The sequence below is a fragment of the Pristiophorus japonicus genome, chromosome 14, assembly GCF_044704955.1.
Source record: "Pristiophorus japonicus isolate sPriJap1 chromosome 14, sPriJap1.hap1, whole genome shotgun sequence".
NCBI classification, from domain to species: Eukaryota; Metazoa; Chordata; class Chondrichthyes; family Pristiophoridae; genus Pristiophorus; species Pristiophorus japonicus.
In genome coordinates this window covers 97,356,928-97,369,676 of record NC_091990.1, presented here as the reverse complement: position 1 = coordinate 97,369,676, position 12,749 = coordinate 97,356,928, and the positions used below count along the sequence as shown (strand labels likewise).

At 47.8% G+C, this 12,749-nt stretch overlaps 1 protein-coding gene across 5 annotated transcripts in view; it reads left to right on the top strand.

Moving 5' to 3' along the window:
* Positions 1 to 12,749, top strand: part of ighmbp2 (immunoglobulin mu DNA binding protein 2) — a 64,400-nt gene that overhangs the window by 565 nt on the left and 51,086 nt on the right. Inside the window, exon 1 of one of the 5 annotated variants that reach the window (XM_070899393.1) lies at positions 6,141 to 6,162. The exons of 3 other annotated variants lie outside the window; for them this stretch is intronic. The gene's annotated coding sequence lies outside the window, so the exon portion shown is untranslated. Of the gene's footprint in view, positions 1 to 6,140; positions 6,163 to 10,361; positions 10,385 to 12,749 lie in introns of those variants that run through there. One more of the 5 variants, XM_070899394.1, reaches the window with a different exon arrangement.

The following is a 12,749-nucleotide window of genomic DNA, read 5'->3' as shown; positions in this document are numbered from 1 at the left end:
AATAGGCCCTTCCTATCCACCCTATCAATGCCTTTCATCATTTTATACATCTCAATAAAATGTCCCCTCAGCCTCCTCTGTTCCCAAGAAAACAACCCCAGCCTATCAAATCTGTCCTCATAGCTAAAATACTCCAGTCCTGGCAACATCCTCATAAATCTCCTCTGTTCTCTCTCTAGTGCAATCACATACTTCCTTATAATGTGGTGACCAGAATTGTATGCAGTACTCTAGCTGTGGCCTAACTAGTGTTTTATATATTTCATCGTGGCTGTCGGCCAGCTGCTGAATCTCCTGTGCTTTCTCCACCCACTGTCTTGTTCTTTAGTTTGCGGGGTTTTTGTTGGACCTCGGCCTTGAGCCACCTGTAATGCTGTTTTGCTGCTTCCGAGTTGGATTGTTCTAGCGACGACTTTCCCAGTGTCTGATAACAGGGAGATTCCTCTGTAGTTGCCGCAGTCGGACTCGTCCCCTTTTTTAAAGATCATCTCTGATATCTCCCGGCATGCTCTTCTCCTTCCAGATGAGAGAGTTGAGGTCATGCATTCGTGCCAGTAGTGCTCTCCGCCATACTTTAGTGCCTCAGCGGGGATTCCATCCGCTCTCGTTGCCTTGTTAAGCTGGCGGATGGCCTTTTCTATCTCGTGCAGGGCTGGGGCTTTGCTGCGATGGTGGCGGGTAGCATGCTGCAGGATGGAGTCGAGGACACTCGAGTCAAAGGCAGAATCTCTTTTAAGGAAATCTTCCAAGTGCTCCTTCCAGCGGGCCCTGACTGCCTTGGTGTCCTTGATGAGTGTCTCCCCGTTCTTGGCCAGCAGTGGGGTGGGGCCTTGGGTGTTTGGGTTGTGGGTCACCTCACACTCAACAAGCTCCCCGCTGGAGTGCAACTAAACTACAGAACCAGTGGTAACCTGTTCAACCTACATCGCCTCCAGGCCAGATCCAAGACCGTCCCAACCTCTGTCGTCGAACTACAGTACGCTTACGATGCATGCGTCTGCGCAAATTCAGAGACTGAACTCCAAATCATAGTCAACATCTTCATTGAGGCATACGAAAGAATGGGCCTTACAACTAAACATCCGCAGGACAAAGGTCCTCCACCAGCCTGAGCCCGCCACATAACACTACTCTCCAGTCATCAAGATCCACGGCGCGGCGCTGGACAAAGTAGACCACTTTCCATACCTCGGGAGCCTATTATCAACAAGGGCAGACATTGACGATGAGATTCAACAACGCCTCCAGTGCGCCAGTGTAGCCTTCGGACGCCTGAGGAAAAGAGTGTTCGAAGATCAGGCCCTCAAATCTGCCACCAAGCTCATGGTCTACAAGACTGTAGTGATACCCGCCCTCCTTGGGCAGTTGGCAAGAGGTGGGAGCGGCGTCGGAGGGGCCTATAAAGGCCCAGCGGGAGCTCGAGTACCAGCGGCAGTTGGCGAGAGGTGGGAGCAGCGTCGGAGCGGCCTATAAAGGCCCAGCGGGAGCTCGAGTACCAGCGGCAGTTGGCGAGAGGTGGGAGCAGCGTCGGAGCGGCCTATAAAGGCCCAGCGGGAGCTCGAGTACAGTGGCAGTTGGCGAGAGGTGGGAGCAGCGTCGGATCGGCCTATAAAGGCCCAGCGGGAGCTCGAGTACCAGCGGCAGTTGGCGAGAGGTGGGAGCAGCGTCGGAGCGGCCTATAAAAGGGTACCAGTGCAGCTACAGCGGGAGAGAAAGCAAAATAGAAGTAGAAAGGAATCAAAAAGTGACGTCACAGCCAATGGGGTAAGTGATTGGCTGGTGATTGGTGAGTAGCTTTTCTTTTTATTTTTTATATCAGTAAGTGAACTGTAACATTGTTATTACCAATTTAAGGGTATCTAAGGGTTAAGGCATGACAGGAGAGCTCGGTCACATGGTATGCTCCTCCTGTACCATGTGGGAACTCGGGGACACTTCCGGTGTCCCTGGGGACGACGTGTGTGGGAAGTGTATCCGCCTCGAGCTCCTGACGGTCCGCGTTGCGAAATTGGAGCTGAGGGTGGATTCACTCTGGAGCATCCACGATGCTGAGAATGACGTGAGTATCACGTGTAGTGAGTTGGTCTTGCCGCAGGAGAAGGGTCCACAGCCAGATAGGGAATGGAAGACCAGCAGGAAGAGCAGTGCAAGAAAGGTAGTGCAGGGGTCCCCTGTGGTCATCCCCCTGCAAAACAGAAACACCGCTTTGAATACTATTGGGGGGGATGACTCATCAGGGGAGGGCAGCAGCAGCCAAGTTCATGGCACCGTGGCTGGCTCTGCTGCACAGGAGGGCAGGAAAAAGAGTGGGAGCGCGATAGTGATAGGGGATTCAATGGTGAGGGGAATAGATAGGCGTTTCTGCGGCCACAACCGAGACTCCAGGATGGTATGTTGCCTCCCTGGTGCAAGGGTCAAGGATGTCTCTGAGCGGGTGCAGGACATTCTGAAATGGGAGGGAGAACAGCCAGTTGTCGTGGTGCACATTGGTACCAACGACATAGGTAAAAAAAGGGATGAGGTCCTACGAAACGAATTTAAGGAGCTAGGAGCTAAATTTAAAAAGTAGGACCTCAAAAGTAGTAATCTCAGGATTGCTACCAGTGCCACGTGCTAGTCAGAGTAGGAATCGCAGGATAGCGCAGATGAATACGTGGCTTGAGCAGTGGTGCAGCAGGGAGGGATTCAAATTCCTGGGGCATTGGAACCGGTTCTGGGGGAGGTGGGACCAGTACAAAGCGGACGGTCTGCACCTGGGCAGGACCGGAACCAATGTCCTAGGGGGAGTGTTTGCTAGTGCTGTTGGGGAGGAGTTAAACTAATATGGCAGGGGGATGTGAACCAATGCAGGGAGACAGAGGGAGACAAAAAGGAGGCAAAAGCAAAAGACAGAAAGGAGATGAGGAAAAGTGGAGGACAGAGAAACCCAAGGCAAAGAACAAAAAGGGCCACTGTACAGCAAAATTCTAAAAGGACAAAGGGTGTTTAAAAAAAACAAGCCTGAAGGCTTTGTGTCTTAATGCAAGGAGTATCCGCAATAATTAACTGTGCAAATAGATGTTAACAAATATGATGTGATTGGGATTACGGAGACGTGGCTCCAGGATGATCAGGGCTGGGAACTCAACATCCAGGGGTATTCAACATTCAGGAAGGATAGAATAAAAGGAAAAGGAGGTGGGGTAGCATTGCTGGTTAAAGAGGAGATTAATGCAATAGTTAGGAAAGACATTAGCTTGGATGATGTGGAATCTATATGGGTAGAGCTGCAGAACACCAAAGGGCAAAAAACGTTAGTGGGAGTTGTGTACAGACCTCCAAACAGTAGTAGTGATGATGGGGAGGGCATCAACCAGGAAATTAGGGGTGCATGCAATAAAGGTGCAGCAATTATAATGGGTGACTTTAATATGCACATAGATTGGGCTAGCCAAACTGGAAGCAATACGGTGGAGGAGGATTTCCTGGAGTGCATAAGGGATGGTTTTCTAGACCAATATGTCGAGGAACCAACTAGTGGGGAGGCCATCTTAGACTGGGTGTTGTGTAATAAGAGAGGACTAATTAGCAATCTCATTGTGCGAGGCCCCTTGGGGAAGAGTGACCATAATATGGTGGAATTCTGCATTAGGATGGAGAATGATAGTTAATTCAGAGACCATGGTCCAGAACTTAAAGAAGGGTAACTTTGAAGGTATGAGGCGTGAATTGGCTAGGATAGATTGGCGAATGATACTTGAGGGGTTGACAGTGGATGGGCAATGGCAGACATTTAGAGACCGCATGGATGAATTACAACAATTGTACATTCCTGTCTGGCGTAAAAATAAAAAAGGGAAGGTGGCTCAACCGTGGCTATCTAGGGAAATCAGGGATAGTATTAAAGCCAAAGAAGTGGCATACAAATTGGCCAGAAATAGCAGCGAACCTGGGGACTGGGAGAAATTTAGAACTCAGCAGAGGAGGACAAAGGGTTTGATTAGGGCAGGGAAAATGGAGTACGAGAAGAAGCTTGCAGGGAACATTAAGGCGGATTGCAAAAGTTTCTATAGGTGTGTAAAGAGAAAAAGGTTAGTAAAGACAAACGTAGGTCCCCTGCAGTCAGAATCAGGGGAAGTCATAACTGGGAACAAAGAAATGGCAGACCAATTGAACAAGTACTTTGGTTCAGTATTCACTAAGGAGGACACAAACAACCTTCCGGATATAAAAGGGGTCAGAGGGTCTGGTAGGGAGGAGGAACTGAGGGAAATCTTTATTAGTCGGGAAATTGTGTTGGGGAAATTGATGGGATTGAAGGCCGATAAATCCCCAGGGCCTGATGGACTGCATCCCAGAGTACTTAAGGAGGTGGCCTTGGAAATAGCGGATGCATTGACAGTCATTTTCCAACATTCCATTGACTCTGGATCAGTTCCTATCGAGTGGAGGGTAGCCAATGTAACTCCACTTTTTAAAAAAGGAGGGAGAGAGAAAACAGGGAATTATAGACTGGTCAGCCTGACCTCAGTAGTGGGTAAAATGATGGAATCAATTATTAAGGATGTCATAGCAGCGCATTTGGAAAATGGTGACATGATAGGTCCAAGTCAGCATGGATTTGTGAAAGGGAAATCATGCTTGACAAATCTTCTGGAATTTTTTGAGGATGTTTCCAGTAAAGTGGACAAAGGAGAACCAGTTGATGTGGTATATTTGGACTTTCAGAAGGCTTTCGACAAGGTCCCACACAAGAGATTAATGTGCAAAGTTAAAGCACATGGGATTGGGGGTAGTGTGCTGACGTGGATTGAGAACTGGTTGTCAGACAGGAAGCAAAGAGTAGGAGTAAATGGGTACTTTTCAGAATGGCAGGCAGTGACTAGTGGGGTACCGCAAGGTTCTGTGCTGGGGCCCCAGCTGTTTACATTGTACATTAATGATTTAGACGAGGGGATTAAATGTAGTATCTCCAAATTTGCGGATGACACTAAGTTGGGTGGCAGTGTGAGCTGCGAGGAGGATGCTATGAGGCTGCAGAGTGACTTGGATAGGTTAGGTGAGTGGGCAAATGCATGGCAGATGAAGTATAATGTGGATAAATGTGAGGTTATCCACTTTGGTGGTAAAAACAGAGAGACAGACTATTATCTGAATGGTGACAGATTAGGAAAAGGGAAGGTGCAACGAGACCTGGGTGTCATGGTACATCAGTCATTGAAGGTTGGCATGCAGGTACAGCAGGCGGTTAAGAAAGCAAATGGCATGTTGGCCTTCATAGCGAGGGGATTTGAGTACAGGGGCAGGAAGGTGTTGCTACAGTTGTACAGGGCCTTGGTGAGGCCACACCTGGAGTATTGTGTACAATTTTGGTCTCCTAACTTGAGGAAGGACATTCTTGCTATTGAGGGAGTGCAGCGAAGATTCACCAGACTGATTCCCGGGATGGTGGGACTGACCTATCAAGAAAGACTGGATCAACTGGGCTTGTATTCACTGGAGTTCAGAAGAGTGAGAGGGGACCTCATCGAAACGTTTAAAATCCTGACGGGTTTAGACAGGTTAGATGCAGGAAGAATGTTCCCAATGTTGGGGAAGTCCAGAACCAGGGGGTCACAGTCTAAGGATAAGGGGTAAGCCATTTAGGACTGAGATGAGGAGAAACTTCTTCACCCAGAGAGTGGTGAACCTGTGGAATTCTCTACCACAGAAAGTTGTTGAGGCCAATTCACTAAATATATTCAAAAGGGAGTTAGATGAAGTCCTTACTACTCGGGGGATCAAGGGGTATGGTGAGAAAGCAGGAAGGGGGTACTAAAGTTTCATGTTCAGCCATGAACTCATTGAATGGCGGTGCAGGCTGGAAGGGCTGAATGGCCTGCTCCTGCACCTATTTTCTATGTTTCTATGTTTCCTGTATGGCTCAGAGACGTGGACCATATACAGTAGATACCTCAAATCGCTGGAGAAATACCACCAACGATGTCTCCGCGAGATCCTGCAAATCCCCTGGGAGGACAGACACACCAACGTTGCCGTACTCGACCAGGCCAACATCCTCAGCATCGAGGCACTGACCACACTCGACCAGCTCCGTTGGGCGGGCCACATTGTTTGCATGCCTGACACGACTCCCAAAGCAAGCGCTCTACTCTGAACTGCTACACGGCAAGCGAGCCCAAGGTGGGCAGAGGAAACGTTTCAAGGACACCCTCAAAGCCTCCTTGATAAAATGCAACATCCCCACCGAGAGTCCCTGCCCAATGACTGCCCTTAGTGGAGGAAGTGCATCCGGGAGGGCGCTGAGCATCTCGAGTCTCATCGCCGAGAGCATGCAGAAACCAAGCGCAGGCAGCGGAAGGAGCGTGTGGCAAACCAGTCCTACCCACCCTTTCCTTCAACGACTGTCAGTCCGTCCCACCTGTGACTGACTGTAATTCCCGTATTGGACTGTTCAGTCATCGAAGAACTCATTTTTAGAGTGGGAGCAAGTTTTCCTCGATTTCGAGGGACTGCCTATGATGATGATATACAGTTCAAGCATAACCTGCCTGCTCTTGTATTCTGTGCCTCGGCTAATAAAGGAAGGTATCCCGTATACCTTCTTAATCACCTTATCTGCCTGTCCTGCTACCTTTAGGGATCTGTGGACATGCACTCCAAGGTTCCTTTGTTCCTCTGCACTTCTCAGTGTCCTACCATTTAATGTGTATTCCCTTGCTCTGCTAGCCCTTCCCAAATGCATTACCTCACACTTCTCCAGATTAAATTCCATTTGCCACTTTTTTTCCCACCTGACCAGTTCATTGATATCTTCATATAATCTACAGCTTCTTCCTCACTATCAACTATATGGCTAATTTTTGTATCATCTTAATCATGCCCTCTGAAGTCTATCTCATTCATATACACCACATAAAGCAAGGGTCCTAGTACTGAGCAATGCAGAGCCCCATTGGAAACAGCTTTCCGGTTACAAAAACACCCGTCGACCATTACCCTTTGCTTCCTACCACTGAATCAATTTTGGATCTAACTTGCCACTTTCCCTTGGATCTCATGGGCTTTTACTTTTCTGATCAACTTGCCATGTGGAACCTTGTAAAAGGTTTTGCTAAAATTCCTGTAGACTACATCAAACACGCGAGCCTTATCAGCCCTCTTTGTTACCACCTCAAAAAATTCAATCAAGTTAGTCCTTGATTAATCCATGCTTTTCTGATCAATGATTAATACTGTCCCTCAGAATTTGTTCCAGTAATTTGCCCACCACGGAGATTAGGCTGACTGGCCTGTAATTACTCAGTCTATCCCTTTCTCCCTTTTTAAACAACTGTACAACTTTAGCAGTCCTCTAGTCCTCCGGCACCATACCTGTAGCCAGAGAGGAATGGCTAATGATGATCAGAGTCTCTGCTATTTCCTCCCTTGCTTCTTTTAACAGCCTGGCATACATTTCATCTGGATCTGGCAATTTATGATGCTAAACCCATTAATATTTCCTCTCTCACTATGCACATTCCTCCTCCTTAACTATAATGTCTGCGTCGTCCCTTTTGTGAAGACAGACGCAAAGTATTAATTAAAAACCATACCCACGTTTTCCACCTTCATACACAGATTACCTTTTTGGCCTCTAATAGGCCCTACTCTTTAGTTATCCTTTTGCTCTTTATGTATTCATAAAATATCTCTATATCGGTGAATTTCTTGTGCAGTGGAGTTGATGCAATTTTTGTCCATCCTTCACTTGCGTGGAAATATATATTTTTTAAAAGCTAGAAATAATAAGCAGGTCAAGCAGAATCTGTGGAGGAACAGAAGTTAGTTGGTAGACGTTTCAAGCCCAAGACCCTTCCTCAGGACATGGTATGATATTGATACAACACAATAGCTAACCTTGCACAATATTTGAACTGGTCTGTTTAAAAACTTGAAAAGACAAAATCCAAAACCCTTGTGGATTTTCTCAGCAAACTCTTCGAAACTTAGGGCTGGATTTTAGGTTTTTCTGTTTTCAGGACTGTAATGGCGGCGGGGCGGGAAAGTTAGCGGCTGGGAATAGTTTGCACTTTCGTATTTAAGTTTGTGCGTCCGGGCCCTGCGTCAGGTGGCGCAGCACAGTGCTAACGGAGGTGTTGTGCACCCCTCTCGGCGCAAGGAAGGGAAAAACGCAGGAACATTCCTAAAACATTGCTCATGCCACCGCAACACAGATCGCACAAAAAATTAAAACAAAAAACGCTCGCACTTACTTTTGGAGTACATTACCTTCCTTTCCGCTGCTGGGATCGTTCGACCGCTCTGATTTCCCAGGCGGTCATTGCGGGCGCACTTCCGGGTGGACGGGTTGGGCAAGACTCCAAACTCGCGCCGGTGTCGCAACCAGGGGCGTTGCGCACCCGGCACAGCTCTTCCGCATGGTGCTGTCCAGCACCGCCGCAAAACCTGACCGGAGGATCGCGGCGGGGCGGGGCGCTGGAGACCTCACCGCCGCCTCTCACGCTGCTCCAGGGCGAAACCCAGAACGGGAAAAGTCTCTGATGTTGAGTTGCATTGGGTGAGACCCCATGGCATGATTATTAGCCCTCATCACATATGGCAATGTTATAAATGCTGAAAGGCTCCCTGTATTTCAAGGGTGTTCTTTCTTTGATGTAAAATCCGTCCCATTAAATATTTGTCCTTAACAATCATACATGACAACAATGCAGTAAAGGTTCAGGAAACCAATCTCTTCTTGGAAGTGTTTGCATCTTCCATTTTTATGGCTAAAGCAGGATTTGTCCTTCAAAGAATCTGAAATTTGGCTAATTGGATCAAATCTTATTGACGCCAAAAATGGACACATCATCTCTAGATGTCCATGATGTCAGCTCAAGACAGTACTCACCCTCTTGGAGCAAGGTGGTTATTAGCTGGTTCCTGTTGTGACATTTGTGAGAATCTGTCTTGACATCTTCTGCTGGTGAGTTACCCCGAACAATATTAATGTATCTTTTCTGGTAAAGTACCCAACTGGACAAGTTGAGGCTTTCTGGTCCTATTTGCTATAAGACATGGGGGTGGGAAGGGACAGATTTTTAGAAGTGGCCCCAAAATTGGCGGAGCGGCCATGCCGCCCTCCTGCATTTAGCTTCGGGAGGCCTGCACCACTTCCAGGTTTGGGCCTCAATTATATGTTACTAGCAAGCTGGTGCTGCCAAGCAGGTGTACTGCTGCAGCTTGCCAGTTGTGGGAGAGTGGAAAATATTCCGGCTCACACCCTCTCGAGGCACTCCAGGAGAAAGAGCCTGGCACGGGTCAGCATGTGGTCCCTTTAAAGACAGCTGGTTAGGCCGCTCAATGCAGCACACCTGAAAACAAATGGTCCTACAGGGTTGGGCCCGATTTGCATATTTAAACTAACTCCCATCGGAAATCGGTGGGCTTCGGGCATCAGTGGAGTGGCCAAGGTCCCCTTCTGCTGGCTGCCTGTTTCTCAGGTGGGAAACGGGCGGGCGGTCGTCTGTCGAACAATGCTCGGAGTATGGGCATTGTTTGGCTGTCATCATGTTGCCTATGTCTTGCCCAACATACAAACTGCCCTACGTAGTGAGACCACGGTGACAGTGGCTCACAGCTTTGCAATGACACTGCAGCTTGCTGTTTCTCTTGGGGAGAGCTATTGCTTAACTGGAGCAAATCCCTTCGCTGAGACAATTACTGTGTAAGGGAAATAAGTTCCACACCGAGTCCAAGTACAGTGAAAGAAAACGTCACCGTTTATTCGTACAGAGTGCTCTGGGAGAAGTGGGGAAACTCCGCAGCTTCGCCACACCCTTCTTCCCGAGCGAAGTTTTCAAGTTACAATTATACCTTTTGGGGGCGGTCTCACCCCCTTACACCATTGTCCAGTTATCTAACATTTTTGTAAAGTCTTACCCTATATGGTAATGCTACGACAATCTATCTTTACATTGTGGTCAGTCAAAGGTTAACTAGCATACGCTCACACAAGTGGGGTTAGTTCCCCTTAGCAGCAGAAAAACAAGGAACTGTCTTCCTGTTATTAGTACAAGCGAGGTACATCTGTTTGCTTCTCCAACCGTCCGTTTCCCTACTTCCCCTATCTTCATGACTCAGGGTCAATGAACGTTTGGGTCTAAATGTGTCTTTTGTTTTAAGCAGGCAATTTGTTGCTTGAACGTTTACATGGTACAGTACCAAAAACAAGAGTATTATAAACTAAGATAATTCTTCCCCAACAGTCCCTCCTGTTGATATTTTCCCATCTCATGCGGATAAGAACAATCCAATCTTGCCTCATCGTCTTGTGCCAGGGTCCTTGGTGGTGGTACTGCTGCAAATGGAGGTGCAGCTTCTGATATGTTGCGGGTGGAAGTTGGGTTGTTGTATCATTGATGTAAGTCCCGGCAGCTATGGGTTTTGTGGTACATAACTTGGACATACATATCTTAATCATCATCACCGCAAGGTACAATGCCAGGCATATGCTCACGATCAAAATCAGACCCTGTACAATGCTTTGTCCCAACTTAGACATCAATCCCCCCAGCCAGCCAACTTCACCATCCGGGGTGGTTAGTTTCCTCACTTGTCTCGTTATATGGTCGCTAGATTGGTTATATTCTCCGAATTATCGGGTATATAAGTGCAACATTCGGCCCCAATCAATGCGCAAGTGCCTCCGTTCTGGGCCAATACGTAATCTAGGGCCATTCGGTTCTGAAGTACGGTAGTACGTATGGCTACCATTTCAGCTGTTATGCTCTCCATCGCCTCGGCAGTGTCGTTAGCTATTTGTTCCAGAACCCCCTCTACGTTTCTTAGTTCATCCATGGTGCGCCCTATCATGGGAACATCATAACTCCAAAGAGTCTTTCTACCGGGGTAATCGCTCGTCTTCGTCGACCTGGTACGCACCTCTGCCAGGGTACATACCTGTCTGATAAAGAGGACCACATATCCCAAATAACAGGACCCTGTCCATCGCCTGGGTAACCAGGGATATGCCCTATGCCCGCACAAAAAATACGTGCCGTTATACGCCGCCATTCTTGGGGTGCCAAGACTGGGCCCACAGACCTCACCTGTTTTATTCAGGAGGCGTGAGAGGATGGTGACCCGTGCGCCTGTTGTGATACTGAGGTTGTGTGGGCAGTCGCTGTACCCTATGACACGTCCCCTTCCGCTGATGTCGTTTCAGGTTAAACATATGGTCCCGGTTGGTCTCCCGATCCCCGAGGTATTGGTCAGGGCTAGGTATGGGGGTTCCCTTTTATGGTCATAGGGTGGTTGGTACCATCCCTGTGTTAGCGTTAGTGTTTTCTTAGAAGAATCACTCAACACTCAGGGTCGGTTCCAATGCTGAAGCAGCTTTTATTACGCTCAGCGGGAAGGAAAAACTCAGGACCGTATCCAGGTTTCTCTTCACAGAACAAAGGATTACATGCACCTTTATATGTTTCACAACAGTTACAAAACATTTTACTACAGCTACACAGCCCATCACGGCTGGACACAAGCCAATCACAATGATTATAGATTACATATAGGTTATTTTAACCCAATAGAATTCCCCTTATGTCTCAGGAACCATGTGTTCGTCTTTTGTCAGCTTGGGCTGATTGATGGCTTTATAGGTTCTCTCCCTAGTTCTTTCATCTGGGAGAAATAATTGGTATATAGCCTTGTTTACAGCAAATGGTTTCCCTCTTATCTTTCTTCCTGAAATAATTGGTTTCATGGCCTTGTTCACAGGAGATGGTTTCCTTCTTATCTCTGTCTTCCCAGGCATTCCTACAGTGGGCCTCACAGGGTTATTGCTCGGTCAGTGAACGTTCAACAGTTCACAGTTTGACTACCTGATTTCCCATAATGCCTGGGCAGCCATTTTATGTGTGTGTCCATTTAAGCTTATGTGAGTTCTAAATATCCAGCAGGTGCCTAATGCCTAAGTCTATATATATCTTTCGACTCTCTACAACACCTGGAACGTTTGACTAATGGGGTACCCAGCACTCTCCCACTCGGTGACGTCCCCGTGGTTGTCCACACGGTAGCGGTATGATGGTCCTCCTCCCATGCCATTCTGGCTCAGAAGCCACTTGACAGTCTCAGTTAGGGTCAGGGGAACAGGGCGCAAAGGAATTCCCCCTTTGGAATGTATAGGGATATGCGAGCACACCCAGCAACTAGAAAAGTTCCCATTTCGCGCATAAACATAAGACATATACAGAAAGGTGTTTACATGGAGTTCTCGCTTCCCATGCGCTGCACGTGACGTACACCAAGGCTATTATACAGACTGCAGCACACAGTTTCATCTTATCACTTTATATTAACAACTAGTCAAAGGCAAAATGGCCGTATATGTTGCTTGTGTCTCTATTGACCTGTGGGCGAATCAAAGAATAGTGGATACTACAGGCATTAGTTTTTCGGCTCGAAAACCTTAAACTGGGTCCAATGTTTCCACTGCCCCCGTCCTCTCATGTCGACGCAGGCACATGTATCTCCGCTAATCATAACCTCGTACGGTCCTATCCATTTTGGTGCAAAGCCAGGCTTCCCAAGGATGACCTTTACCATTATGCGGGTCCCGGCCTGGGGCACATCTGGGAGGGTAGTGGATTCTAATTTCTCGTCCTGTCGGAGCTGCTTATCCCTGACCTGTGTTCTCATCTCCTTAAGACTGTTGCTCATTTCCAGGACGTACCTCCTGATCCTATCCCTTAAGGGTCCCACATCAGTCCCATTGCATTGCT